This window comes from Canis aureus, chromosome 8, assembly GCF_053574225.1.
Source record: "Canis aureus isolate CA01 chromosome 8, VMU_Caureus_v.1.0, whole genome shotgun sequence".
In the NCBI taxonomy this organism is placed as follows: domain Eukaryota; kingdom Metazoa; phylum Chordata; class Mammalia; order Carnivora; family Canidae; genus Canis; species Canis aureus.
In genome coordinates this window covers 32,919,813-32,933,034 of record NC_135618.1, presented here as the reverse complement: position 1 = coordinate 32,933,034, position 13,222 = coordinate 32,919,813, and the positions used below count along the sequence as shown (strand labels likewise).

At 38.1% G+C, this 13,222-nt stretch overlaps 1 long non-coding RNA gene across 1 annotated transcript in view; it reads left to right on the top strand.

Moving 5' to 3' along the window:
* Positions 1–2,930: 2,930 nt before the first annotated feature.
* Positions 2,931–13,222, top strand: part of LOC144318071 (uncharacterized) — a 35,014-nt gene continuing 24,722 nt past the window's right edge. Inside the window, exons 1-4 of the long non-coding RNA XR_013383926.1 lie at positions 2,931–2,984; positions 5,243–5,314; positions 6,402–6,988; positions 7,103–7,202. This is a non-coding gene — a long non-coding RNA (uncharacterized LOC144318071). The remainder of the gene's footprint in view (positions 2,985–5,242; positions 5,315–6,401; positions 6,989–7,102; positions 7,203–13,222) is intronic.

Here is a 13,222-nt window from a genome sequence, read left to right as displayed (position 1 = left end):
AATAGAAATGATAGGGAGCGACCTCCAGGCAATGGGAAAATTTGTGCAAAGCAGACTTGTAGGCCATTGGAGTATGTATCAAGAACTCTTGATTTTACATTATGAAGTATAAGGTGTCTGCGTATGTGTGGTGTATGCATCAAGATGCCAGGGACAGTCAGTAGAAATGGAACTGAAAGACTATAATTAAGGGTTGGAAGATAAAAACACACACCCATAGACTACATCAAAGAACTTGGGCTTGTTCTGTGGGTAATATGAACCCGCTGAAAATGTGTAAGCAGGAGAATAATGTGGTCCTATTGGCATTTTAGAAACCTGAGGGCAAAGTGGATGAAGAGACAGGTGAGGTTGAGGATCCTTTCAACATGGCTCTTGCTACAATGGGAGCATTGCTTCCCAATGAAAAGAAAACGTGTGGATGATAATCTTTAAATCTTTATACTCCATTGGGATTTTTAGAGTTGATGGAATCTGTAAGGAAATTTAAATCCATGATTTTTTAAAGACCGGAATATTCAGCCACTGAATTAATATCTTAGAAAAATTCTGTCCTTTATTCTGTCATGTATTTATTTTTAAATTTATTATGTAATTAAACTTTCATCAGATTTCCCTACCAGACGGTAAAGAAAGTGAGGGAAGCTCCATGTCTACCTTCTTCTCAGGGGTCAGCATAGCATCTGACATTTATAGAAATATAGCGTACACTTCTAGAGATGACTGGAACTGACTAGAAGTTTTGGTCCTTAAACTTTTACTGAAATGTATTGTTAGGTCACCTTCAAGAAGAACAGAATTAAATTCATATATTTTTTGTCCTATATGGTTATCCTACAGTTCACACTGAGAATGGTTGGGAGGCTCTCTGCCTGGCTATCTTTTTAAAAAATCTAGCAGCAAACTAGTATAGGTAAAAAACCATTCACTTCCTTGGAAGTGAGACCCATTGATCTCTCCAGTTCACTTTGAGGTTCTTCAAAGAGTAAACTCTTCATAGTCCTCACGCTGGGAGACAAAAGTGTCACTGATTTATGTGCTAAACAGCATTCCATCAGGCAGTGGGATATTTTAGGGCAGCCAGCCAGGAGTGAGAGAGCCAAGGAAAATTTGGAAACTCAAATTAGGGGCAGAGAAGAAATACACTGATCATGGGATGTTCCCAGAACTTGGTGGTCAAATAACTGGGGAACACTGCATTAGAAGTGAAAGTGAGGCAACTAGTCATTTTTTCCTCTCCACGTACAAACCCACTCACTATGTGCACTTCACTGATAATCTATAATTTTCCCTAATTGTGTTTGCTTCAGTCCTCGATTAAGTCTTCCTTCACCTCCAATTAATACTATCAAAACTGTTTGAGATGAGTTTCCTCTGGCTAAATTCTCTCATTGCTGATCAAGAGGCCGTGATGTGTGATTTAGAAGCATCTGCAGTGTGCCAAGTATTGTCCCCTTCAGAAGGAGATGTAGCATCCCTACTTCCAAGAGCCCCCTTGTACCGTTGTTGGGAAGCTAGACAAGTGGATCAGACATACAGGGTATTAAACAAAGTGTATGAGAGAGGATGGTACACGCTGTCATCACAGGGCATCAGAAGATCAAGAGCTGCCCCTCCATTGGGGGTTGTGCATGGGCAAGGGTGAGTATGAGCAGGAATGAACCAGGAGGAAGATGAAGGGACAGGGAAGATGAAGGGACTGCTCTGCTTCATCCAGAGCAGTCAGTTGGGTTTGAAATACAAAGAGAAGGAGAAAGCATGACAGGTCCTAGAACCACAAGTTGAAAACGTAGGTACAAGTTAAATCTATTCCCTGTCTTTTCACCAACATTTATTTCTTCTTTTCCAGGTTACTAATTTTCAGCTGATTTGTTTCTGACCATTTTGCTTTTGATGCTGTCATCTGCAGCTCTCGTTCTCCTGCCTCTCTTCTCTTTGGCTGTTCCTCTTTCCCCCAGCATTTCCTTGCATGTAGGATAGAACCTATCATATAAGAAATCTGCCTTTGGTCTTCTGGAGTTGTTGCTCTGCTATGCCTCTGCGGGGCATCTCATTTACTTCTGTGAGTCCAGGTTTCCAAATCTCTGTCACTAGATGTGAGCATGTCCAAGCTCAGGACCTCACCTGCCTCCTGGACGTATCCAACAAAGCGTTCTCCATGTTCTGCAGCTCTCATGGACATTTATCCTAACCCCCTCTGTCCAAAACAAAATTTGCTGTTTTCTGTCATTTCAGTTTGCATTGGCAACATCCTCATTTAAATAGCCTCTAATCTGGAATCCTTTTGCCATCCTCAAATCCTCTCTGTCTCACTTCTACTGTATCACCTCCTAAAATCTTTTTCAGATGATCCAGCCTAGTTTTCAATTACTAATAAGACTTTTATCTCCTTCCTGCTTGCATTTCTGTAATAGCTTTCTAAAATGAACTCTCTGACACCGGGGATTGTTCTTAGTGCTTCTGGAATTATCTCCTACCCCTGCCTCAAAACAGTAACACCAAGTTCAACAAGAAAATTGATCATGTTCCTCCTACAACATTAAGCAGAACTGTCTCGCTGAGTATTTCTTTACACTTTTCTTTCAGACACTTGATTACAGCAAAGAGAACCAGCATATTTGATGTTGATGTGGCCTTATGACACTTGGTAATCCTTTTTTTTTTTTTTTTTTTAGAGAGAGAGAGAGAGAGAGGAAGGATGAACAGACTCAGTGGCAAAACCTTCATAGGTAAAAATATCTAGCCAGAATTCAGCAAGATTATTTTGTTTTTATCATTATTTTAGGACTCCCCAAACCCAGATTCCTCTTCCCTTTCTGACCTAAGCCCTCCTTTCATTCTTTCAGTTTCAGGGAGATAAGCATAGAGAAGAGACATACACCAGTTAAAAGATTTTTCTTTGTATTTAACCCCCTTTTTTTCTCTCTCCCAGACAATGCTGACCAACATGGTGACACCACTGCACTTTAGTTCTCTGATCAAAGGTGGGATGACTTCAATCTTCTGCAGGGCCTCTGAACTAGAGTGGGGTGGATCTTCAATCTACAGCCTTGCTAAATGGGCATGATGGGGCGAGGGCAGCCCAAGAGTCTTTATTAACCCCCTGGAGATGGAATGCACAGCTTGGGTGACCTGCCAGCCCGTGGCTCTGGTTTCATTTTAGCAGAGTTGTGGCATCAGCTAGTGTTTTCACTGGGAGCAAGCTACCTTCTATTCACTATTATAAATATTAAAAACCAAGAAAGTATAATTTATGATTATGAAAGTTTCGCAGAGGATTTTTTTCCCAAATAGTACATGATTTCTTTCCTTGCTACTATCTATATCATCTACATCTATATCTATATATTTGTCTTTGTAAAAGGAGGCATAAATCTTGGTGTAACCTGCTTAATGGTCACAGTGTGTTACCATTTATTCCCTCCTCTTAAGAAATAAAAGTTTCTATTTGCAACAGGTTTCAGAAATCTTCAGGCCATCAGAATCAGGATTCACATCGATACCTTCTACTTTACTGGGTGATACTCACTTTCCATTTTTGATCAGGATGTCAATCTTCCTTATATAGAATTATTAATTTAAAACAATGATATTGGAATACAAATTTAAGTAATACTATGGGTGGTACATGAATTTTAACACAAATCTTCAAGATGATAGATGAAATATCCAAAATTCAGAAAACACTGCCTTAGGGGGAAAAGTAAAGCCTTAGTAGCCTAGCGTCCTTCGTTTGAATTCCAGTTTCATTTCTTAAGTAGGACCTGCGTCTCTCCACACTGATGTTTGGCGTACTAGCACTTGCCCACTGGGCTGATTGGGCTGAGGTGAAGCCAGGAAATATTTTTCCCAGAATTTCTCTCCCTGAATGGATCCAGGATACTTTGCCAAGGAAAAATACTAATATAAGAATTGGAAGGCATAAGGGAAGGAGAAGTCATTATTCTTCAAGCACAGGTGCAGCCAGACATTGAGCTTCAATGAGTGAGACTTCTCTCCCACGCTTGTGAGAACTCCCCCACCTCCGTCTAATGCTGGTGGGTTTCTTGACCTTTGATCCCAGGTCTTCCTTTGGTTGTCTAAGCCTCTGATTCCTCTATTAGACATTTCATCCCTGATATACATCAAGCAACTTTTGCTTTTTAGACTGACACCTAACTGACCTACTTGGTACACGTTTTCTCTTACAATGCTCTCTACCTTTCAGAAAACTTTTCTTCTCCTTCTCTTTGAATTAAAGATTTCCGTCAGGATGCCTGGGTGGCTCAGCAGTTGGGCACCTGCCTTTGGCCCAGGGCGAGATCCTGGGGTCCTCTGGGATCAAGTCCCACATCGGGCTCCCTGTGTGGAGCCTGCTTCTGTCTCTGCCTGTGTTTCTGAATCTCTCTCTGTCTCTCATGAATAAATAAATAAAATCTTTAATAAAAATATAGCAAAATAAAGACTTCCTTTCTTCTTCCTCATGTCCTGCTTTTCTACTTACTTCTCTTCCTTTCTTTTTCCTTTCTCTCTTCTATCTCTCTGTGTCTTTAAGTCTCTCTTTTTCTCTGTATTTCTGCCTCTGTTTTTCCTTGCTTCCTTTTTCCTTCCTTCTTTCCTTCTCTTCCTTCCTTCTTTCCTTCCATTCCTCTTTCCAGCTTCTTCTTCAAATACTTTTTCAGCTGCTACCTTCTTTCTGCATATCTATTATTGTGTAACAAACCTCCTCGAGTCAAGACTATAAAACAATGGCTATTTCATCTTATGCATGGATTTTATAGGGCAGGAATTTGGACAGGGCACAGAGGGATTATTTGTCTCTTCCCACTATTAGTAGAGCCTCATATGGGAAGACTCAAATATCTGAACAATTGAAAACTTTATTACTCAAATGTCTGGTATCAGCTGGGCCCTCTCCATGTATCTTAAATTTTCTTACATCATGGCTGGTGGGTTTTGAGAAAGAACATCCCAAGAATGAGTCAAGAGGCTGAATATTCCAAGAGAAGTAGGAGGAAGCTTGCATTTTTTTATTACTTAGCTTCAGAACTCATATAGTATCACTTTTTCTGTACTTTCTTGGTTAAGCAGACACAGGTCTGTGTAGATTTAAGATGTGGGGACAATGGACCCATTTCTTGATGAAGAGGAATCAAAGACTTATGGAGCCATATTTTAAAACTGTTCTACATATATACCAAGTCCCAGTGAGATGCTATGCTTTAAAAAAGATGAATAATAGTCTATATCTTTGTTTCCTCAGGGTGCTTCGTTTGTTACCATTCAACAAAAACTTTGTTAACATTTTGAACATGTTCAGCTATTACTGAAACCGGTAATTTATAAAATTAAGCTGGGTGAATGGCAGTAGTGCAGAGTAATGCCATCATTGGACACTGTGAATGCAAGATTGAAGAATTAGCAGCCACTTCAGATGTAAGGCCAGGTGCAGAGTTGACTCTGGATGCTGCAGTCAGGAAAAATGCAGCCATTTCCCCTGTATGTTCCTGGAGGGACGAGCCTCGGCTACTCAGGGAGTGCCTTCTCTATGTGGGCTCCACCTCCAGGGCGATGGTCTTTATGGTCTGGACTATTGACTAAGTGCATTAATATGTTACAATAATCATTTTTTTTGTGTAGTTGTACATCCATGTAGATTTTTCTTATAGCGTGCATCTTATTATATATTGCATTGTTGTTTTTATATCTAGCATATTTTTCTTATTAGTACTTTCAGGGAATTTAAGTGAATTTTGTACATTTAATAGTAGCTTTTACAGTGTCATGTGCCTAGTATGATTTTCACAGACGTTAATTGAATTGGATTTTCTCTGCATATAATAAGAATTTTCAGTGTTTAATGTTTCATGGAAATGGCTCTAAATGGTTCATAAAATGTTGATCAGTATCAAATTTTTCAGTTATAGTTAGTGACTCTTGTAGAAATTGTGCAGTTTATTGCAAATCCATTTCTTCAACAAGACATAGTGAGCCCTGTGTAAGACCATGCTAGCCACAGGGATAAACTAAAACCTTGGCAGACACAGATCCTGCCTTCCCAGAGCATATGATGTGAAGGGAGGGACAGATAAGGAACGTGCAATTATCTTAAAATGCTAAATCTGTAAAGTTCAGGAATATTGGAAACAAAAGCAATGTGGCAAGTAGCTTGAACACAGCAAAATTCCGTGGGTAAATGGTATGAAACTGGGGTAGGAGGAATCAGTAGGATTCAAGGACTCAGGACAAAGCATTCCCAACAGAATAAACAACTTTTATCCTGAGTCACACGGAGCCGAAGAGCTCATATAACTTTTGAGTTCAGTAAGGAACTGGGAAATAGGAATGCGACATCAATAGACAAGGTTTAAGAGGGTAACACTAAATTTATAATATAAGCTAAGTTTGATTTTTCTTTTTAGGGAAATGGAAAATCCTTGATGGATTTTAAGCAGTGAACCAGCAGAATCAGAATCATGTTTAGGACCATAGAACAGGTAATGAGAAGCAACCTGCAGGAATAACTATTAAGGCCAAGAAGGGATGGTGACCTGATTTTTGGGAGCAATAATGAAGTTGGAGAAAGCTGAATTGGTCTAAAAAATATTCACAATGTAAAATCAACAGAACCTGGTGATTGAATCTGTGGAGCAAGCAAGTAAATTAGAGAAAAGAATCAAGGAAGACCCCAACAGTTTTCTAATTTGAACAACTCAACATATGGCAGTGTCATTCACTGAGAATCAGTATCGGAAGAAGAAATTTTGAGGGGGAAGTGGTTCAATGGTAGATAAAACACTGGGACCCCAAAGTGGTCCACATCCTGCTTGCCAGAAAGGACTTTGCAGACGTGATTAAATTCAGGACCTTAAGATAAAGAGATCGCCTGGACAGTACAGTTAGGCCCTACGTAATCATAAGAAGAAAGAGGCATGGAAACTCGGAGTCTAAGAAGGAGATACAGAAGCAGAAGTTGGAGTGACGTGAGAAAAAGCTGAGGCTGGGAAAGGTGAGGAAATAAATTTTCTCCCACAATCCCAGAAAGAACACAGCTTTGCTGACATGTTGATTTTAGGACTTCTGACCTCCAGAATTGTAAAAGGATACATTTGTGTCATTTTAGGCCACTGTATTTGTGATCATTTGTTACAAGAGCCTCAGAGACAGAGAAGTGACACAGCCATGAGTTTTAAGGTCTGTGGGACATTGGAGTCACAGGGCTGGTAAGCAATTGGACAGACATGTCTGAGGCTTAGGAGATAGGGTGGACCTGGGCACTGAGAACGGAGAAGCACCAACGTTGAGCTGGAAATGGGAGCAAGGTGCTTGAAAGAGAACACATGCATGGGAATGTGGGATCAAAAGGGAAGAGTTCCCCAAATAGAATCTAGGACAACCCTAACCTTTAAGAATGTATAACAACAAAGGAAACTGGTAAGTAGCCTGAACAGTAGAAGGAGGCTAAGGAGAGTAAGGGTCAGGAAAAACTGAGGGAGGAAAATATTTTAACTATGGGGTTTGGTCACTAGTGTCAGATACTACTAAGAGAAATTAACTAAAACAAGTTTAAGTAATATACGTATTAAAAAGTGACAACTAGATGGGAAAGAACCACGAGGGGAGAAGCTGTAGAAGAAAGAAAGAGAAAATGCCCAAATTCCAAGTCCTTTAGAGAAGAGAAGCGTGCTGTACCTACGGGGAGATGGAGAGGCAGTGACTACCCTAGGCAGGAGGAGAGGTGCCTTTCTCTGGGATGGAAGAAGATGTGGAGATAGTAGCAAAGTGGAATGCAGAACAATGCCCTAGAAATGGTAGAAAAATCATTCCTCTATCTGCTCTGATACTGGTAATGATGGCTCCCGATTGTATCAAGTTTGGTACATGTAATAATGAGTAAGTGATTTATGGTGTTTTCTAACTTACATATTCAAGAAAAAACATGCTAATTTGAACAAAAATTGACAAGATAGGCAGAAGTCTCCAAAAAAATAGGACAGTTTAAATTACTTAAATGGATTTGAGATGAGGTTAACAGTGCCATAAAAATTTATAATCCAGAAAACCAAACCAAACCAAAATAAAACAAAACCAGAGTTATGCTAATAGTAATGGAAAAAATGGCTTAAACAAGGACATAACTCTGGTGGGCTAGTCAATGATAAAAGGTGTAGTTCAAAACCAATGAGAAAAGTTAAGGTCATGTTCGAAACAATTGAGAGTATTCAATTTAATCAAAACCTTTCCCAATATATATTAATTGCCTACTATCTGCCAATAGCTGCCAAATAAGGAAGCGTAAAATATTAGGAAAGAGAGGATATGAGTGCTATAGTATTTATTATTTAGCCCCCACTAAATTGTGATTGACTGTATAACAACATCCTCACCACATCCTTATCTTGGTAATGCAAATTTTAAGACTTGGTTTAAATGATGGGATGTTTTATTTATTGAGCTATAAACCAAAAGGAATTATGCTACAAAAACAGAAAGACACACACACACACATGCACACTAGCTTAAATTACCTTAAAGACAGTCAGGTAGTCAAATGGCTGCAACAGATGCAATTTTATTTATGTGCAGCAAGCTAAGAGAGCATGTGTATGTATGAAAGTGTACGGATGTATCTAGATAGATCAATAGACAGAGATATAAATATGAAGGTATGTGGTATACATTGGTATAATCAGAGTTTCTCTTATAAAACTAACCTTTTCTAAATATTTTATTTGATCAATCCATCCACATATATAAGTATTACATAAAAGAGAGACCAACCTGTGAAATATACTGTCAAGCATCAGAGATTAAATTGGTTTGTTCTGTAATTCTGGTAAAGTGCACACAGGAGAAATGATATGGAAGTGTTCAGGGAGGTGAATGATAATGGGAGGGTCCTGGCAGTTTGCTCTGGAAAGCAGTGAAGCAAAGCTAAAGGGAAGATTCAGATGCTCTCTAGCATAAAAAAATAAAAGAAAGTAATCAAAAAGTTGAATTTTTTTCCCTGGCAAAATAGGCAGTTTCACTGAATCTTTCCTGAAATAATTATAAGTTGGAAATAGATGAACTTGAATCATGATAATCAATGGAAGGGAATTAAAAGTGTCATCCTGATGACCAACAAAGATGAGAAGATACAATGCATGAATTTAGCTACTTTTAGAGACTGGATGAAAGCTCATGATCTGAATAAAACAACAACAACAACAACAACAACAACGAATTACCCTAAAATGAGAACTTGTTATATTTGCTGGTATAAATATGCATTCAATACAAATATAAACGCATTTATTTTTTTTTAAAGATTTTATTTATTTATTCATGAGAGACAGAGAGAGATGCAGAGACACAGGCAGAAAGAGAAGCAGACTCCCTGTGGGGAGCCCGATGTGAAACTTGATTCCAGGACCCTGGGATCATGACCTGAACCAAAGGCAGACACTCAACCACTGAGCCACGCAGGCGCCCATATGAAGACTTTTCTATAAAAGTTGATAATGTCTTTCAGTTCTTCAGTGATGTTGTAAATACAATAGAGCTCTTTTCCTTATGGTTAATATTGTATAATCAGAACACTTGAAAAGGAATTTTATTCTTGATTTACAAATTCTCCCCACACAAAGCATTCAAATAAAATAAACTTGATTATGCAGGCAATCTTGGAATTCTATTTAGGAAATGACATGAGAAATTTATTTTGTCAATTTTTATGGAGTGCCTTTCCTGACAATTTCTCCTAAGATTTTAAAACTGTTAAAGAACAAAAGTTCCCGTCAGCTTTAACTGACTATCGCACCAATGGCTGTTTGCACAGGAAGAGGAAATGAGTGAGAGGGAAATTGTTAGGAGTGCTATCCTTATAATCAAATGTGACTTTGAAAAAAAGACTCAGAAAGTAACCCTTATCCTTGGGAAATAATGACCATTTTACCTGAGTGGACTAATGCCTGGAAGGAAGCCTTTGGATAATGAGCTCTACTGGAGGAGTATCTGCTCGGCTCTTATCAAGGAGGCAGATGATGAGATAGGAGCCAAAACCTGGTTGAATATAAGTTCTGTACTCAAAACTAGGTCAGATATATTGTTTCCATTTAAAATAAGAAGGGGAGCTCAAGAACCAGAAATTTTCTGGGAGAATGCTTAGAAATGTACAGCAAGTAGACGCATTCCTGATGAATCTTGCAGTACCTTTGAAGATGGCCTGCCTTGACTAGCATTAGCAATAGCTGCACAATGATGCACAGACATAGATGTTTTGGGGTTCACTCTTTCAAACCAATCTGAATATTGCTTTTTCTTTTGTGACTATAATAATGGCTATGGTCTGAGAGATATAAGTACTATTACACATACTGGGTTAGCAAGTGTTAAACAATGAGAGGTATATATTTATAATGAGAGGTATATATTTAAGAATGCTACATGCTCTTATCTCACCTTTCCACTCCATGGTGTGGAATGGTTTGTTCTCAATTATTTGAATGCAAGCCTTGAAGGATCAGAATTCTTTCTTCTAAGTTTTTTTTCCACACTAAATTCACCACATACTTTCCATTTAAATTATTTTTCATTTATCTGGGCTTAAAAATTATGAATAGTTTGCTTGGGTGTGAACAGTTATTACCCTGTAGACTAATTAGGACGGCCATCTTTCTCTTTCCTAAATGAGTTTAGAGAAAAAGAAGATCCATAGTGACAAATACAAATTTGAAGATAGTTCAAGTTAAAGTAAAGGCATTATTGGAAACGATGTCACTGAAAGGAGCATCGCTTAGAAATAGAATCTCATTTAAGTCTGTCTTTGTGGCTATGGCACTTGCACGCATTCTATAATGGCATCTCTTTTTATTTTCCTATAACATTCATTAAGATTTGTTTAAATAAAGCATTCTCTACTCTCTCAACTCAATTGTTATGAAGAACACATTCAATTGCTAATGCTTGCATTACCTCTTAGGATTCCATTGCTCAAGAGCAGAAAGTCTAACAGGGCTTGAAAAGTTTTAGGCATATATTGCTCTTTCTCAGTGTTTTGATGGCAGTATAGGTAGCATCCTATACAACATGAATTGCTAAAGATTGCAAATTTATTTTAAAGCTGGAGTGAAAGAAACTAAGAGGATCCATGGAAGAATTTTTTAACAAAAAATACAAACTTTTATGAGATCGATATGATTATGGACTAGTGATCATAATAATAGTAATAATAATATCCACATTGAGCATTTACATCAACAGAATGAGTTAAACATTCACAAAAGAAATATATGAGAATGTAAGCCTGGATGGTTTCTTTGAACTGAAATTGGGCAAATGTGTTCTAACATCTTGCCTCAGTGTTGAAAGCAGCAGGGCCAACTACATGCTGGAGAAAAGTATTTCACTATTTTCCCACGGACAGCCTTCACGAGGGCACTATCAAAGCCAGACTCGATACTGTGTGGTCAGGCTTTAAAAGCACCATTGCAACATGACAAAAATTCTTTCATAAATGCCAAATGTACCATGGTTTAACCACTTACTAAGTGGCCTTCTGAAGTATAATGCAACATTAATCATATCAAACAGAGAAAAGAATTCCTAGCTAGACCTGTCCTTTTATGTGTCAATTGAAATACTTGGCTTGATTTAATTAGTCTCAGTTGCTTTTGATGGAAGGCTAGGGACATCGTGAGGAAGTTGCGTGGTACATTATTAATTCTCTACATCTTTATTGTAGTGCCAACCCTATTTATCCCAATTCGAATTCTCCACATCCCCTTCCCTGGGAGTGACAGCTGTTATGGCTGCTGTGGCCATTTTTTTTTTCTTTCCTGACTGAAAGGGCAAGCAGCAGCTGCCGATCTTTCCAATGCAGAGAAAAGGATTGGTCTGCAGAGGCACTCTAATAGCTGAGCGTGTCCCTCTCAGTGTGTCAAGTGTCTCTCCTTCAGGAAGTGATCAAGTTCTGATCACTCAAGAAGCTGGGACTTTGAGATTGTTCTTTGACTTGACAACCTAAAATCCCTGTCTGCTTCCCTGGATGAGCCAGTAATGACCTATTTCTAAAGTCAAAATATTGACTGTTGCTTACACATTCAATCACAGGTTGTCACGTTTGAGCAACAGTGTTTTCCTCCCAGAATTCTGAGGATGCCCATGCCCATTGATGTTCTACTTTATTTCATTCCTGCATATATTCATGGTGTGTGTGTCTATACAAATTTAAAGAATGATCCCTTTCACGTAACCATGATGGATCAAGATACTACATGACACTCTCAGACCTAGAATAATAATTTTTCTTCCAGTTCCAATAAAAATCAGTGATTTTCTTATATAAGTGAAGTTTTCATGCTTCTCACATTTTTTATTTTATTGACTTCCAGCTCCAGATTTCTCTTTTATTGAGGAACCCTCCCCATCAATTGCAAGCTGTCAACCAGGTTTACAAAATATTGCCTCCCTTCCATCACTGAGTCCCATTCAATTAAATATATCATACAGAAACCTCAGAACTAGGAAGAACAACCACGGAAAAATAACACAGAGACAGATTTTTTTTTTGACCCACCTTAAGGGTTAATCCAAACGAGCTAGATTAAAATGACTGCTGCTGAGACATGTCTTTTCAAAAATAATCTCTCCAACTGGAAGAATATAATTCACACTTTTGTCAGAATTGCACTTAAATATTTATTTTGTCAAAATGTATGATTCAAAGTTTGGTAGTGCTTTCTTAAAATATGTTTTATCATTATTTCCAAACATTCTGAAGTGGCACTCATTGAGTTTATTTACATAATTCCTTACACCATAAATTATTGTGGAAGTCTTTTGAATCCTCATATGAAAGCTGAGTGAACCAAGCCCCATATGATTCAAATAACTTGTTCATGTGAGGTGCAGAGGTGGAATTTTTATCCATAGTTTTGACTAAGAATAATACTTTTTTCCCTTTATACTCTAACGTCTTTGTTTGATCTTGTTTGGGCAGTATTTTTTGTGATGTTTCTTTAAATAATCATGAAGAGAAATTAGTTTCCAGAGTGGGTTTTGTTGTGGCTCCAGGCTTATAATGTTTTGTATATTTTTTCCCAAAAATGTAAAGTTTGATTGCCCAGCTTTAAGATTTCCCCATTAAACATTTGGAGAAATAGGTTAAGTATCATACTGAGGAGTTTGACACCTATGCCACATAAGGAAAAATTATAAGGTTGGGATATTTTATTGATAGAATGAAAGACAAAGATACATG